Genomic DNA, 16,221 nt, shown 5'->3' with positions numbered 1-16,221 from the left:
GCATTTTCTGCTGAAGATTGTTTATTTTATATCTTTAGCCCATTTTAAGTGAGTTATTTATATTTTTCTCATTAATTTGATGGATAGTAACTCTTTTTTCGGTAATGCATAAGTCAATTATTTTGTCCCATTCTGCCATTTCTCTTTTAACTTTATGATTCTTTTTTAAATAAAATCAACTCTGTTAGCTCTTCCTTAACGGCCTCTGGATTTCCCATCTTATTTACAGAGACCTTCTCACCTAAGAATATTTTTTAAATAGATTCATTCATAATTCTTTCCAATACTTGTATAGATTTGATTTTTCTGTTTAGAGTTTCATTCCATCTGGAATTTATTTTTGTGTATGTTATGAGTCCAGATGGAGAGCCAGTTGTCTCAGTACCATTTCCTGAACAATCTATTCTTTAGCTACTGATTGGCAATGCTTCCATAATATCTGTTAAGTTCCCCAATATTCTTAGGTCTGTTCCTGGAATCTAATCTTTTTGGTTATTTTCTCTATCACAAAAAAGTGTGCTAATTGTATCACTACCATTGTGTATTGCTTCAGATGAGTACATAGTTTGCTTTGATGACTACTAAGCTAAGTCCTCATTCCTTTTAATTCCTTGTTTGCTTTTCATGGCTATTGTCATGCAGTGCTCTTCCAGATGATCTTTAGAATAGGCTGTTTGAGCTCTAATAACAATCCCATTGGAAATGGGACTGCATTTCAATGTATGAAAAAAAATGAGTGAAATTTTCCATCTTAAATGCATCTGATTTAAAACTCCAAGTTTCATAAAATAACATAGAGTACAATTTTTTAAAGGTTAAACCATTATGAATAAATGGGATGTTTTGTCATGATTCTCATTATAGCACATTAAGGGAATAAATGTAAACACTTCCTTCGGGGTGGGTTGGCTGGTCAAACAGCAGCTCTTCTGTGCTAGGAAACTACAGTTATGTTATAAGGACACAGTATATGGTATGGCTCCTCTCCTTGGAAACTTATAAACAAGTTAACACAGTAAGACATATATACATACACATATTAAGGCATATTGACATACAATATGCATGTTGATAAAAAGCCAGCTTATATTAAGAACCAAATGAGTTACTGTAGAGAATAAGAGTTTAAAGGTAGGCGATTGAGAGTAGGGAGAGTTCAGAAGAGAATGGTAAGACCTAGTCAGGTTACCCACTCCAGTACTCTTGCCTGGAAAATCCCATGGATGGAGGAGCCTGGTAGGCTGCAGTCCATGGGGTCGCGAAGAGTCAGACATGACTGAGCGACTTCACTTTCACTTTTCACTTTCATGCTTTGGAGAAGGAAATGGCAACCCACTCCAGTGTTCTTGCCTGGAGAATCCCAGGGACGGGGGACCTGGTGGGCTGCCGTCTATGGGGTCGCTCAGAGTCGGACACGACTGAAGCGACTTAGCAGCAGCAGCAGCAGCAGTCAGGTTAAGTCATAGAGCTAAGGGCTAAGAGAAAGCATCAAGTCTGCTGATACCCATTCCAGTAACCAGTCGGCCACCTCAGGGTATCACCCTTTTATACACTTATTTGTAGAGCATGTTAGCACAGTCTAGAAATCTGTGTCTGTGAAGCAGAATCCCTGGGAAAACTCACATTTATAACTGTGTCAATACCCATAAACTAGTTTCCCCAAATCAGTTAAAAATGAAAAGGTTGCATTCAAACAACTCTATTACAGGGCTTTCTTTTGATCTATGTGACATCAAATAACAGATATTAATGATGCTTCACTTTTCAACCAGTGGTTTTGACATTAGAACACATAACCCATGTCAGGGTAACAAAATGCGAGAAATTTTTTGCCTCTTTAGGCAGTTCATCCCCTCGCCACATTTTAAAGCCCTCAGGTAACAAACCCTAAGACCCACAGGAATCTTTACACCTGTGGAGAGAGATTTCTAAAACTCAACATCAAATTCACTTTTGATTTTCCCTTGAGTTTGTTTCTGTCAATGTTAGGCAGGTAACACATTTCAGCTTTTAAGCCATGAAGTGATCTTTTTATAGAAAAAAAAAATTGCATTCACAGCTTTAATCTTATATTTCCATGCGTATTGAGTTAAATGTTGTAAAACTATCAATTCTGTCAAAACCTAGCAAAGAGAAAACAGGACACCATGCAATCTTAATGTCCAAACTGACTAGTGATTATCAGAAATTAAATGTGCAGGAATTCCAAATCTTTTTTGATCTGAGATGTCTAGATAACTTTTGTTTTTCCATAATTGTATGAGGTTTCTACATAGTATTTAAGAATCAATTATATTGCAATTGATGTAATTAACTCTAATAATCCATTAAAAGTCAGTAGGAGGGCTATTCAAGTCAATAGAAAAGAAGGAGTATATTATGAAGGTGTTATTAACCTATACAGAATTTTACCAGACATTTTCTTTTCTTACATAATAAATACACAGTGGTTAGGAAGGCTGTCATTATAATTTAATGTGAACAATAGTCCATCACTTCTTTCCCTGTGCAACCCTTAACTAATTCCACGTACCATGCACAAGTAAAATGAAAGCTTTTCTAATCAGGGTACAGTCATATCAATCATCTGTTACTCCATGATGAAAGAAGTGTGCCTTCCCCAGCTGGGTGGAAGGGAATCAGGACAAGCAGAGCTTTCAGGCCCACCTCTTCTTTCAGTTGACAAGTCTCCATTTCTGATGGCTGTCTGTATATTGCAACTAATCAAAGAGTAAACAGCCATCCAGAAAGTTCTGTTTACAATAGTCTAGCAACCACTAAATTGCCTCTGCAAGTGGGGCTACATGTTCCCTTGACTGTCAAGTGGACTTTGGAGCATTCAGGACCTTTTAAATTAAGTGAGAGGAAAGCTGCCGCCCAACACAGAATTCCCTATGTCCAGACTCCTTCCTTAGGTGTCTTGTTTGGACCTCCCTAGCTTCAAACCTCCCAGACATCTAACAAAACCAATCTCAACAGAGCTGGCCCGGTTATCCCTGGGACTCCAGGTCACACAGCCAATTCTAGAGGTTCAGCCTGCTCCCCATTCCGTCAGCATTTCCAGTAAAATGAAATCAGGAGAACAGAGTTCACCCATCAGATGACTCACCCATCACCAAACACACAGTCTGTCCTTCTCTGAAAGGACTCTCTTTTCTCACCTGGTACCCAGTTCTGCTTTTCCAATTTAATAACGAGCACAAAATATGGTACTCTGATATTTGCATGAAAGGACACGTCATTATTAGCCTTACCTCTTATTCTACTACAGACTTCTTTAGGAGAACAGACCGTTGCTTCTTCTGGCTTCCTGTATCATGGTAACTGCTCCCAGCCATGTGGACTGCAAGTCTTATCAGGAACAACACCTTCCACACAAATAACAGCAATGCCTACCAAGGGATGGAGTTGCAGGAGTTGTGGTGGGGAAGGGCAGAGCACCTGGAATCACAGGACTTGGAATGAATGCAGGCTCTGCCACAGATTGGCTATGTGAGCCCAAGACTATTGCTCCCCTGTGTCCTTCTCCGTAAAGGGAGTGGAAAAAGAATCCATATCATAGGACTGCTATTAACATAGCCCCATTACATTAGGATTAAATGAGACGAACGTTGAGAAATAAACTTTGCACATGAGAAAACATGACGGAAATCTGAGATTGTGTTTGCGTTTATAGCACTGTTCAGAGTCGCCAAGAACTCTCAAAGCCAAGGAGAAAAAGGATAAAGAGTAATTCTCCAACTTTGATTCACATGAGATTCATCTCAGGACTTATTTCAAAGTACATAGGCCTGTTTCCCAGGTGATTCTGATTCAAACTATAGGCTTGGATAAGGGGTTGGCTGAAAATGGATTCCCATTCATCCATCAGATATTTTAAGCACTAGGAAGCCTTAGAGGATACAAATAATTACGAGATATGGCTCAATGTCGAGCAACTCCAGCTCTCCATGTAGAAAGAAGACAAACACCCAGAAATAGATAAAATACAAGCCTGTATATATCAAAGCAGGAAAGGCAGCCTGTATATAAGACCCCTTCGAAAGGTTTCTCCCTGGAGCTCTGACAAACAAATCCATATTCCCCAGAAGAAAATTCTGGTTCTCTCTTAATCCTCAAATAGGCACTGCATGAACCTCACTCCTAGGCCCTGAGAGACTCCAAGAGTCACAGAGGCTCGGGCAGGAGTCAAGGAGAGTGTGTGGGTCCCATCCCCTCTCCTGGAGAGCCTGGCCTCACTGTGAAGTGGCATCTCTTACTGAAAGGTTCATCTCAGAGATGGAACAAAGAACCCTTTTCATTCTGGAGAACTCGTGTTTTATGTGGTGCAGGTAAAGATTGAACAAACCCACCAGAGGCATGGGCAGCCGCAGTGACTAGAATATGAGACTTCCCCTCTGAAGGTTTCACTTTGAATCTCCTCCCTAAGGCCAGTCCCAGAGAGAGCGTTTGGACACAGCAAAGCGGTGGCTTCAAAGTCACAGTCACTTTTCTATGTGCCTGGGAGGAGATGGAGAATGTCACCTTCCTTTTTTCTGAAACTCCCATCATCACTTTGTACAGGTCCCAAGAACACAGAGGAAAGAGACCTGGTCCAGGAGTCAAGAGACCTGGGTTGTCGTTCTGCCCCTGCCAGTGATGAGCTAGAGAACCATCTCTCTTTGCCTCCATCCTTTTCCAAAGAGGCAAAGTGAGGAACCGGCCATCTACCCTGGTTACCTCACTGAATTAACATGAGGGCTAGATGAAAACCTTCTTTGAAAAGTAAAAACAGGCCACTGAAATCTAAGAAATTAACATGAAATACTAACGTGTCAATTTCTGAATGGTCCAGTTTGATTATGAACCTTGTCCCGCAAGTGACTCGGGTTCCGTCTGCCACTCTGCTTTGAAGGCATGGGCTGGTGCTCTGATAAGTCACCACCACTGATTTCTTTGCAGATAAAGACTTGCAGGAGTGGAATGCCGGTCCAGTGAATTTTCTCCGCCTCTCACAGGTGTGCTTTCCTCACTCCAGGTCTACCTACAGAAGCTTGACTTGCCCCCCCCCTCCCACCCCGAGCCATCACCTGACCACACAGACCTGGAGGGCCCCCAAGAACCTCTGACCCCGGCGCATTCATGTGACGCCTTTGTTCGGCGCCTAATTCACTCGAGAGGGGAAAAAAATACCTCAACCAGGAAATACATCTTTTACGGCTATTTCATCCTCCCCTCACGTGGCACTGGAATATCGCTTTAAAGAACATTCTTGTGGCCTTTCCAGCGCTTTTCCTTTAGGTCTGCAAACAGGACTAGCCCGTCCAAGGGGAAACTACTCCCCAGCAGAGCAGTTCTTCAAAGGGGACTTCTTCGGGCAGGAAAAGGGAACGTCTGATACTGTAGCTGAATAAACAGACTCATCAAGGCCGGTGCCAGATTGGAAAACCAGGCCTCTGAGCTCGCAGCCCGCCAGCCATGCGCCTCCTGGCGCCCTCGCTCTGGCTCTCTCCTTCTGTCTCTCTCGTTTGTCTCTTCCATCCTGTCATCTTCTTCACCAAATGCCTTAATGTCCCCGGGTAGAGAACTATTGTTTTTATGATGATTCGTTGGCTGATCTAATAGGTGCTGCAAGTTTCCAAGGCTATTTTTGAATCACAAACTGTTCCATCATCTTTACCACACAGTTCACTTTCTCTCGCAGCGTTCACATGTTCCCACAGTCACCAACCTTCCACAGACAGCAGCTCCTTCTAAAGGTGGGACGGACAAGTCACACACTCAATGTGGTAAGCCTCCAAAGGTCATTATTTTCAGGAAAAACTACAAGTTTATAGACTCAGAAATGTAGCTGTCTACTCTGGACTTTGAAAGAATCCAGAATCTACACACCCATTTACAATTCAATTTAGTGTCTCTTGAGCCTTTGGTACTTCCAAATATCTAAATTTATACTGTATTTAGTTATTTTCCACTTGAATAGGTGGTCTAAGAGAAATTCCAAACCAAGGTCATAGAAAGGCTTAGGCTTTAGTAATGGGAATTTGTCTGTTCCATATTGGGAAACTGAAGGTTGTTTTTTTTTTTTTTTAATTTAAATTACACCAGCAAGTGTTATGGTTATTTGAATAATCTGAACAAGTAGACAGTTTTAGTTATCACTGTGTCTGTCCATACATACTCACACACAAAGAGGCAATTCTTTGTGGATTTCTCACAACACATTATTAATCCTATTGGAAGTTTTTTTCAACCATCCAAAAACTAGACAGAGTCTCACTCTGATCGCTCTGTTCTTAATGTTTAAACCCTTTCTTAAATACTTATTTGAGATAAAAAGTCTTCAGATGATAAACATATTTGAGAAAAATTCATAAAATTCTGCAATACCTACTCTAAAATGAAAGGTCAACTCTTTAATCTATAAAACCTCTATCCACAATTGGCTTCTGGCTCATTTATTATCACACTTCATGACTGTACTATATAAAAAGCCTCCATAACTGGCTTTCTAAACATCAAGTTCCAATATAAACAACAAAGAATCCAAAAAATGGGAATGAAAAGTAAATATTTGGTTAATAAGAATATTTGAGACCTAAAGCATTTTTCCCCCAATAATAAGTTCTTAAGCTCAACCATTCAATCACATTCTACTTCTTTCCTATCAACATTTATGCATAGGCTTTTATCTTCTAAAAGATAGCTGAGCTTCACATCATATGTTTGACCATTCTGAATACTTGTCAGTAATTACTATGGACTAATCACAAGAACAGTCTAGCTATCCTTGATGTCATTAATCAGCACCAACAATAAAAGTCCAGATGAACCTTGAATTAGTACACTTATTTTAGTATTTACCTAGCACTATGTTCTGTCTACATTTGGGGAAGAAGGAAACATTCTAATTCAGCCACTCAGATGCTATCTGACAAGTAACCCCAGATAGTTAGAAATAGCTTATCCAAAAATAGATTTCTAAAATGATTTTCATATAGGCACCATCATCAACTGCCTCTCAAACCAAGAAAAATAAAAGACAGTGACTTTTTTAACCAATAGGATTCTAAAATGCACCTCCTCTCCATTTGACTTGCATAGTTTAGGTGCTCAGTTATGCAATCTTTGGCGCAAACATCCCCTTAGACAGGCTCAAGGGACAAGGTGGGAGACATTCACTTCAGTTACCTTTGCCCAGGCTTTATTTGTTCTGCAGATAATAAACTTTGAACTTCTTTACCCAACCAGTCATCTTGCACAAACAGTAAACACCCTCAAAACTTTCTGTTCCCATGGGACCCTTGAGAAAACAAAATGAAAAAAAAAAGCATGATTAAAATCTACTTTCTTCGGTCAACATCCTAAAATTGAGCAATTTCTCAACATCTTAAAAGGGACTGTCCTGCGTCAGGTTGAAAGTTAGTAAACTACCTATTGATCAATGAACTGAAATCAGTAATAACTGGAGTCAGAATTCTGAGGTTGTAAACACTTGTTCTGTAACTATTTCCTGTTACTCCACGTAGCATTGTCAAGACCTCATCCACATTCATTCTTTATAAGCAGTTTGGTTTCTAACCTTTTAGATCATGTGCCTCTATCAGTAAAAAATTTTGAGGCGTATCCAATATGTGTATTTTTACTTACAAATTACATATGTGTTTCTATATTGTGTGCCTCAAAAAATAAACACACCAACTTTAAGATGAAATGTAAAATTAAAATAAATAAAAGATTTAACATCTTTTTTCTGCACTTCAATGGGTCATTTTGGATTCTCCATAGGGTAAGGATATTCTACTTTTGAACCCACTGTTTTAAGAATGCAGTGGCCTACCATTGTCCTAAATTCAATCGATATCTTGCCCTAATCAAAAATTATTTTCAAAAACTATCTGTTAGTCATTATCATTTTAGGTGGAAAGAACCCAGTATTATATCAATGCTTCCAACAGGATTTATATTCTAAATACGTGCCTCATTATGAAAAGAAAGCTTTATTCCATGTTAATGTAACACCAGGAATGTAGAAATCGTTCATCATATTTGGAGAATAGGAAATATTTTCTAGTGGCCCTGAAATCAGTCAAGTTGAGATGCCCCTTATCTAGCAGCACCAGCACCAAACTTTGCATATAAAAGGTTTTAGGGACAGCAAATTAATTAGAACAGGGACAAGCAGAGGTGACATGATGGTCAGGAGTTTTTCCTGAGGCCAACCTCAAGTTTCTACTTAAACTGTTTGTTCATTTAGGAAGTCTGAGTGGGAGGAATATTTAAACATCATAAAGGAACAGATCAAGTCCTCCAAGCCATGCTTGCAACTCCCTCACAACCTATAAAAACAAAACTTGATAAACTCCCACAAGGCCAACATGGAAATTCAAAGGCTTGGTAGCCTCAAGTTGAGAATTAAGACTTCTACATTTCCAGGGCAAAGAAAAAAAAACTTTTTTTTTTTAACATTTTTTACTTAAATAATCAATCACAAGGACTTATATAGTTCAAGTATTTATGTTTGTTATTAATCTATGAAAACTTTCTCAGAGGAAAAGATGAGCAATAATATAGACTATTTTCATCTTTGCGAAGTTAAGATGCTTTAAAAATCTGAATAATCCATTATAATATGTATGATCCAACTCATCATGTAATTATAAAATAATTTACTTGATTTTAACCTACAAAAACCAAAAGAAAGTGGAACATAGAGCATGTCAATCAGCTGTTGGAAGAAGTCTTCTGTGTATGTGTGCATGTGTACACATGTATAATTATGTGTGTATATATACATACATGTATAGTTATGTGTGTGTGAACATGTATACACATGTAGTTGCACTTCCCAGGTGGCACTGGTAAAGAACCGGCCTGTCAATGCAGGAGATGTAAGAGACATGGGTTCGATCCCTGGGTCAGGAAGATCCTCTGGAGAGGGGAATGGCTCCCTACTCCAGTACTGTCTGGAGAATTCCATTCTTCTGGAGAGAACCTGGTGGCTACAGTCCATGGAGTCACAAAGAGTTGGACATGACTGAAGCGACTGAGTGCACATATATACAGTCACGTATGGGCTTTCCAGCACTCGACTGAAGTGACTTACTGCACGTGCACAAACACACACACACACACACACACACACACACACAGCTGTGTATATAATCTCCTGCCAGTTTGCCAACTAACTGGGCAAATTAGGTGCCCATGAAAAGTTATAAAGTGATATATCTAAAATCAGGAACAAAATAACAACCTAACACAAAACACATCAAGTACATATATGCTGGCCGCATGAAGAATAAGTGATTGTTAACATCTATTGTGAATTTCCAGGTAAAGTAGAAATAGGCATTTCAGACAGATAAGTAACTTGGCATGAGAAATGGAAAGAAGTTTAATTTAGTAAGTCATACCTAGGGGACACAAGATTCACTAGTATGAGACAAGTCTGCATATTGATGAAGGATGTGCTACAAAGTTAAAGTGAATGGATTGATATATGAGACTCACTGTATGACAATGAGGCCAAAATTTAGTTTTGCTTGAACCATTCTTGTAATTAAGGCCAAGTATATATTATTGTTGTTGTTTTACATAAAATATGCCCTTAGGATGTCTTTTCGTGCTAAGATAACACAGTATATAGACATAACCTAAGAAGGCCCAGTATGATACTGGTTTCATGGCAGGGAACTTGACAAGTGTGCCCAGGACTTCTTCATACTCTTGGACCTTTTCGGGCGTTGACCTTTGTCTCTGAAATGTCAAGGTATCTCTTGTGTCATCACAAGCCCCCTCCCCCAGCCCCTCATAGCTGTTACACTGAATGGACACAAACTGTGCCAAAAACAATAAGATCTGAGAATTGCTGAACAGCACTGATTCTTCTGCAAACATTCCTGTCCTGAAATCTCCTTTTACTTAACAAACCTTGATCACCTTCCTTTGATGATACAAGAGACAAGAAAACACAGGCAAATAACCCATTACTTCTCCCCAAAAGAAAATTCTCGGGAGGGAAACTGAAAGATCCTGCCTGTCTAGTTTAGCAAGTGTTGTCTGGGTTCCCCTCTTGCTTGTCATCGTCACCAGTTACCCCACTTTCACTAGATCAGAACTACTCAAAAGGATAGAAGCTCATCAGGAGCAAAACATGATTTGTCAGCTTCTCTCACATTCCCTATTAAGAGTTTTAAAAAGCTGGTTTCATCCTCCATGCCCAGCAGGAACTCAAATGTGAAGTCACAGATGAATATCCCAATTTTGTTCAGATTATGTTTTTAAAAATACAGAGATGAATCAGCTCATCAAGTTTGTTATCAGGTTATAGATTAGATAACCACGAATTTCATTCAGTTGGGTTATTGAGAAAGTCAAAATGACCAGACCACAAATGATCAGAATAGCTGTTTTGTCAGTTTCATCACCAAATATACTTGATTTTTGAGATCCACTGTTGGGCAGTTGATTGTAAACACCACCACATCAGACTAAAGTTAATTAAGCTAGATTTTAATTTCCACAAGTGCCTGGTTTACTCAATACTTTTCCCCAGCACCTACCATAGGCTTGTCACATAGCAGGTGCCAGAGGTAACTTGGTATTGAGGTGATCACTGTCATCTTAGGTGGTCATCTTTGAAGGTTCAAGACATTCCACCATTGTGAGGTGGAATCTCCATCTCCAACTCTTGGAGTCCAAGAAGTAGATTGTCAAGTCCGGTGACCGCTTTGACAAATAGAGGAGAGAAGATGACTTCTAGGGCTAGGTCAGAGAGGATTGGCAACTTCCACATGAAGTTTTTCAGAATACACGTGTTGGACAAAGTTGGTCACAAGGGAAGCAGGTTGATTACCAAAAGATCAACAAGCTCTGAGAATGCCCAAACTAATCATGTGGGGGAAGAGAGAGAGGCCTGACGAGCCCAGTAACAGGAGCAGAGTGAAGGTGGCTCTGGCCTCTCCTACCATCTGACCACAACTGTATGTGGGACTCAAGAAAGAACTGCCCAGCTGAGCCCATCAACATTAAGAACTACATGTGGTAATAAAAAATTATTGCACTAAGTCACTAGGTTTTAGGGTAGCTTATTACACAGCAATAGATAACTGGAACAGTGTTCAATGTTTATTGAATACATAAATTAATTGATAAAAGAAGCCACTAAGAAGAAAGGGCTCCCAAATGAACCCAGTGAAATCCATTAAATAAATTATTAAGGTGATGTCAACAACAGTAAAGACTATCAGAAAATTGGACAACTCTGTGGATAATTAAGGCCAAGAGGAAATCTGCTATGGAGTAGAGAAAGTAATTTTTTTGAGAGTGGAATTTTCCAGATTCACTAACCATCTTGACTGTATTCATTAGGTGATTGCTCAATGCCCTACTTCCCTTTACACAAAGTAAACTCATGATTGTATTTCAGTCATGATTCTAGGTGCAACATAGGAGAAAATACATTAACCAAGAAGGAACATGGGTAATCAAGGGAAATAAACATCGTGAAGCCTGATTTTTCTATGAAGACTCTGACTCTCCTCTCTACTCTTTTAATTTTATAAAACAGACTTTGGTCCAGGTACACTGTGTAAAACAGCTAAATATAGCCAGAGACCAGGGTGGGTGGGAATGGAAAAGAGAGGCTAAATGCTGGGCACTAGCGGCTGTTACATCATCACATCCCCCATGATTGTGCTATTATGCACACAGCACTCTTTAGCTGGATACAGTCACCACTTGATAATGATAAAAAGATTAATTAGTGACATGATCCATATCTTTCATTTCTTTGATGGTTGTAAATAAGTCTGAGTCACCCTGCCATTATTTTTACCATAGGCACAATAGTCTTACCCATTTTTCACTGAGAAAAATAAATTTCAAGAGGATGTCTTTAATCTTTCATAGAGTTTTAACTCTGTGCCTTTTCAGAGGAAATCACACCAGGTCCCCCCTTTCCTGAATATTCTTTTCTTACAGCTGAACAGGCTTTCCAAACACCCAAATCCACCCCGTTCCTTTTTCATTTTGAATACTCCAAATTCTATCCCAAGGTGAATCATAAACTCCATATTTCCAAAGAGACCCCAACTCTGGTAGGACATGAAGATTCTGTTTAGAACCATATGAATAAAATATAGAAATACCTTGACTAACTTTACACAACCAACTTGATAATGCAGTTTAAAGCAAAAAAATATGTAATTGACAATCTCCATGGATCCAATAAAACAGACTATTTTCAAATCCTTCTCCTCACTGTGCAGACAGGACCTAGAACTCAAGCTTCAAGTCACTTGAGCAAACATCTCTCATGATCACTCTGAGCAGGTTAGGAAGGAAAATGACAAGCTGGGGCAGAATCTAGGGCAGTCATTAGGGAGAATCATCAGATTCTAGGAACAGGAGACCTTGAAATCCAGCTTAAAAAGGGGACAACTTTATTCTTTGCTATTCATCCTGTTGTCATTCCATTCAGATCAACTCAGAACAATTTATTGTCTGGTTCAGTCTAGCCCTGGGGATAGAGAATTGATTAAGATCTAACCTTAAGGAGCTTTCAAGAGAGAAGAGTGACCACCTGAATTTCCTCTGGGAAAAACAAGGAGCACGTGTACTAGAAATTTCTTGTCGAGACTCTGTAAGTACCATCTTTGTCCTTCTAAGTGTCCCTCTGAACCACAAGGGATGACAGCTTGGAAACTACGTTTCTCAGCCTCCCTTGCCAGTACGGTACTTGGTAGAACCTGCCATTGAGAGATGCAATCACCTGAAGGGAGAAGTAAAGACCATTTTTCTCTATCAGTAAGTAGCTACTACCAGGTATGTGGGCGCTGGGCATGGAGATAGGTGTGGGCTCCTGAGCATCCTCCCAAGAACCACCTCTTTCAGTACTGCAGGCAGCTGAGGTCAGCAGCAGCCTGGCTTCCTGGTGATTCCTCAACTTCAACTGAGGTTTTTTTGAAAGTTAGTAACAACTGACCTTTTCCAGTCCTGTGGCCACTGCTGAGTTTTCCAAATTTGCTGGCATATGGAGTGCAGCACTTTCACAGCATCATCTTTTTGAAATAGCTCAATTGGAATTCCATCACCTCCACTAGCTTTGTTCGTAGTGATGCTTTCCAAGGCCCACTTGACTTCACATTCCAGGATGTCTGGCTCTAGGTCAGTGATCACACCATCATGATTATCTGGGTCGTGAAGATCTTTTTTTGTACAGTTCTTCTGTGTATTCTTGCCACCTCTTCTTAATAGCTTCTGCTTCTGTTAGGTCCATACCATTTCTGTCCTTTATCAAGCCCATCTTTGCATGAAATGTTCCCTTGGTATCTCTAATTTTCTTGATGAGATGACTAGTCTTTCCCATTCTGTTGTTTTCCTCTATTTCTTTGCATTGATCACTAAGGAAGGCTTTCTTATCTCTCCTTGCTATTCTTTGGAACTCTGCATTCAGATGCTTATATCTTTCCTTTTCTCCTTTGCTTTTCGCTTCTCTTCTTTTCACAGCTATTTGTAAGGCCTCCCCAGATAGCCATTTTGCCTTTTTGCACTTCTTTTCCATGGGCATGGTCTTGATCCCTGTCTCCTGTACAATGTCACGAACCTCCGTCCATAGTTCATCATGCACTCTATCATTCAGATCTAGTCCCTTAAATCTATTTTTCACTTCCACTGTATAATCATAAAGGATTTGATTTAGGTCATACCTGAATGGTCTACTGGTTTTCCCTACTTTCTTCAATTTAAGTCTGAATTTGGCAATAATGAGTTCATGGTCTGAGCCACAGTCAGCTCCCAGTCTTGTTTTTGCTGACTGTATAGAGCTTCTCCATCTTTGACTGCAAAGAATATAATCAACTGATTTCGGTGTTGACCATCTGGTGATGTCCATGTGTAGAGTCTTCTCTTGTGTTGTTGGAAAAGGGTGTTTGCTATGACCAGTGCGTTCTCTTGGCAAAACTCTATTAGCCTTTGCCCTGCTTCATTCCGTATTCCAAGGCCAAATTTGCCTGTTACTCCAGGTGTTTCTTGATTTCCTACTTTTGCATTCCAGTCCCCTATAATGAAAAGAACATCTTTTTTGGGTGTTAGTTCTAAAAGCTCTTGTAGGTGTTCATAGAACCGTTCAACTTCAGCTTCTTCAGCATTACTGGTTGGGGCATAGACTTGGATTACTGTGATATTGAATGGTTTGCCTTGGAAACGAACAGAGATCATTCTGTCGTTTTTGAGATTGCATCCAAGTACTGCATTTCGGACTCTTTTGTTGACCATGATGGCCACTCCATTTCTTCTGAGGGATTCCTGCCCGCAGTAGTAGATATAATGGCCATCTGAGTTAAATTCACCCATTCCAGTCCATTTGAGTTCGCTAATTCCTAGAATGTCGACATTGACTCTTGCCATCTCCTGTTTGACCACTTCCAATTTACCTTGATTCATGGACCTGACATTCCAGGTTCCTATGAAATATTGCTCTTTACAGCATCAGACCTTGCTTCTATCACCAGTCACATCCACAACTGGGTGTTGTTTATTATTTTGGCTCCATCCCTTCATTCTTTCTGGAGTTATTTCTCCACTGATCTCCAGTAGCATATTGGGCACCTACTGACCTGGGGAGTTCCTTTTTCAGTATCCTATCATTTTGCCTTTTCATACTGTTCATGGGGTTCTCAAGGCAAGAATACTGAAGTGGTTTGCCATTCCCTTCTCACAGGACTGGAAAAGGTCAGTTTTCATTCCAATCCCAAAGAAAGGCAATACCAAAGAATGCTCAAACTACCGCACAATTGCACTCATCTCACACGCTAGTAAAGTAATGCTCAAAATTCTCCAAGCCAGGCTTCAGCAATACGTGAACCATGAACTTCCTGATGTTCAAGCTGGTTTTAGAAAAGGCAGAGGAACCAGAGATAAAATTGCCAACATCTGCTGGATTATGGAAAAAGCAAGAGAGTTCCAGAAAAACATCTATTTCTGCTTTATTGACTATGCCAAAGCCTTTGACTGTGTGGATCACAATAAACTGTGGAAAATTCTGAAAGAGATGGGAATACCAGACCACCTGACCTGCCTCTTGAGAAACCTACATGCAGGTCAGGAAACAACAGCTAGAACTGGACATGGAACAACAGACTGGTTCCAAATAGGAAAAGGAGTACATCAAGGCTGTATATTGTCACTGTGCTTATTTAACTGCTATGGAGAAACGCTGGGCTAGAAGAAGCACTAGCTAGAATCAAGATTGCTGGGAGAAATATCAATAACCTCAGATATGCAGATGACACCACCCTTATGGCAGAAAATAAAGAGGAACTAAAAAGCTTTTTGATGAAAGTGAAAGAGGAGAGTGAAAAAGTTGGCTTAAAGCTCAACATTCAGAAAACGAAGATCATGGCATCCGGGCCCACCACTTCATGGGAAATAGATGGGGATACAGTGGAAACAGTGTCAGACTTTATTTTTTGGGGCTCCAAAATCACTGCAGATGGTGATTGCAGCCATGAAATTAAAAGATGCTTACTCCTTGGAAGGAAAGTTATGACCAACCTAGATAGCATATTCAAAAGCAGAGACATTACTTTGCCAACAAAGGTCCATCTAATCAAGGCTATGGTTTTTCCAGTGGTCATGTATGGATGTGAGAGTTGGACTGTGAAGAAAGCTGAGCACCGAAGAATTGATGCTTTTGAACCGTGGTGTTGGTGAAGACTCTTGAGAGTCCCTTGGACTGCAAGGAGATCCAACCAGTCCATCCTAAAGGAGATCAGTCCTGGGTGTTCATTGGAAGGACTGACGCTAAAGCTGAAACTCCAATAGTTTGGCCACCTCATGCGAAGAGTTGACTCATTGGAAATTCCAAGACTCTGATGCTGGGAGGGATTGGGGGCAGGAGGAAAGGGGGATGACAGAGGATGAGCTGGCTGGATGGCATCACCAACTCAATGGACATGAGTTTGAGTGAACTCTGGCAGTTGATGATGGACAGGGAGGCCTGGTGTGCTGCGATTCATGGGGTCACAAAGAGTCGGACACGACTGAGCAACTGAACTGAATTGAACTGAACAACTCCCTTGACCTTTATTTCCCAGCCCTCCCAAAGATCCTGTAAACCTCTAATTGCTCACATTGAATTCCTTCCTGATGGGAATATTTCAAGTACATTAGCAGAATGGGATAGGTATATTTTGGTAACAACCTCCAAACTCTGAATAGTATAACAAAATACTCCTG

At 40.2% G+C, this 16,221-nt stretch overlaps 1 long non-coding RNA gene across 2 annotated transcripts in view; it reads right to left on the bottom strand.

The window, feature by feature from the left end:
- The window catches only part of LOC139176437 (uncharacterized), a 66,820-nt gene that overhangs the window by 34,432 nt on the left and 16,167 nt on the right, over nt 1-16,221 (bottom strand). The window contains exons 1-2 of one of the 2 annotated variants that reach the window (XR_011560917.1): nt 10,545-16,221; nt 3,255-7,282 (exon numbers count right to left, since the gene is read on the bottom strand). The exon at nt 10,545-16,221 is cut by the window's right edge and continues 16,167 nt beyond it. This is a non-coding gene — a long non-coding RNA (uncharacterized lncRNA). Of the gene's footprint in view, nt 1-3,254 lie in introns of both variants that reach the window. The other variant, XR_011560916.1, reaches the window with a different exon arrangement.

The sequence above is a fragment of the Bos indicus genome, chromosome 16 (genome assembly GCF_029378745.1).
Source record: "Bos indicus isolate NIAB-ARS_2022 breed Sahiwal x Tharparkar chromosome 16, NIAB-ARS_B.indTharparkar_mat_pri_1.0, whole genome shotgun sequence".
Lineage (NCBI taxonomy): Eukaryota > Metazoa > Chordata > Mammalia > Artiodactyla > Bovidae > Bos > Bos indicus.
The sequence above is the reverse complement of the archived record's forward strand: the minus strand, read 5'-3'. Positions and strand labels throughout refer to the sequence as shown.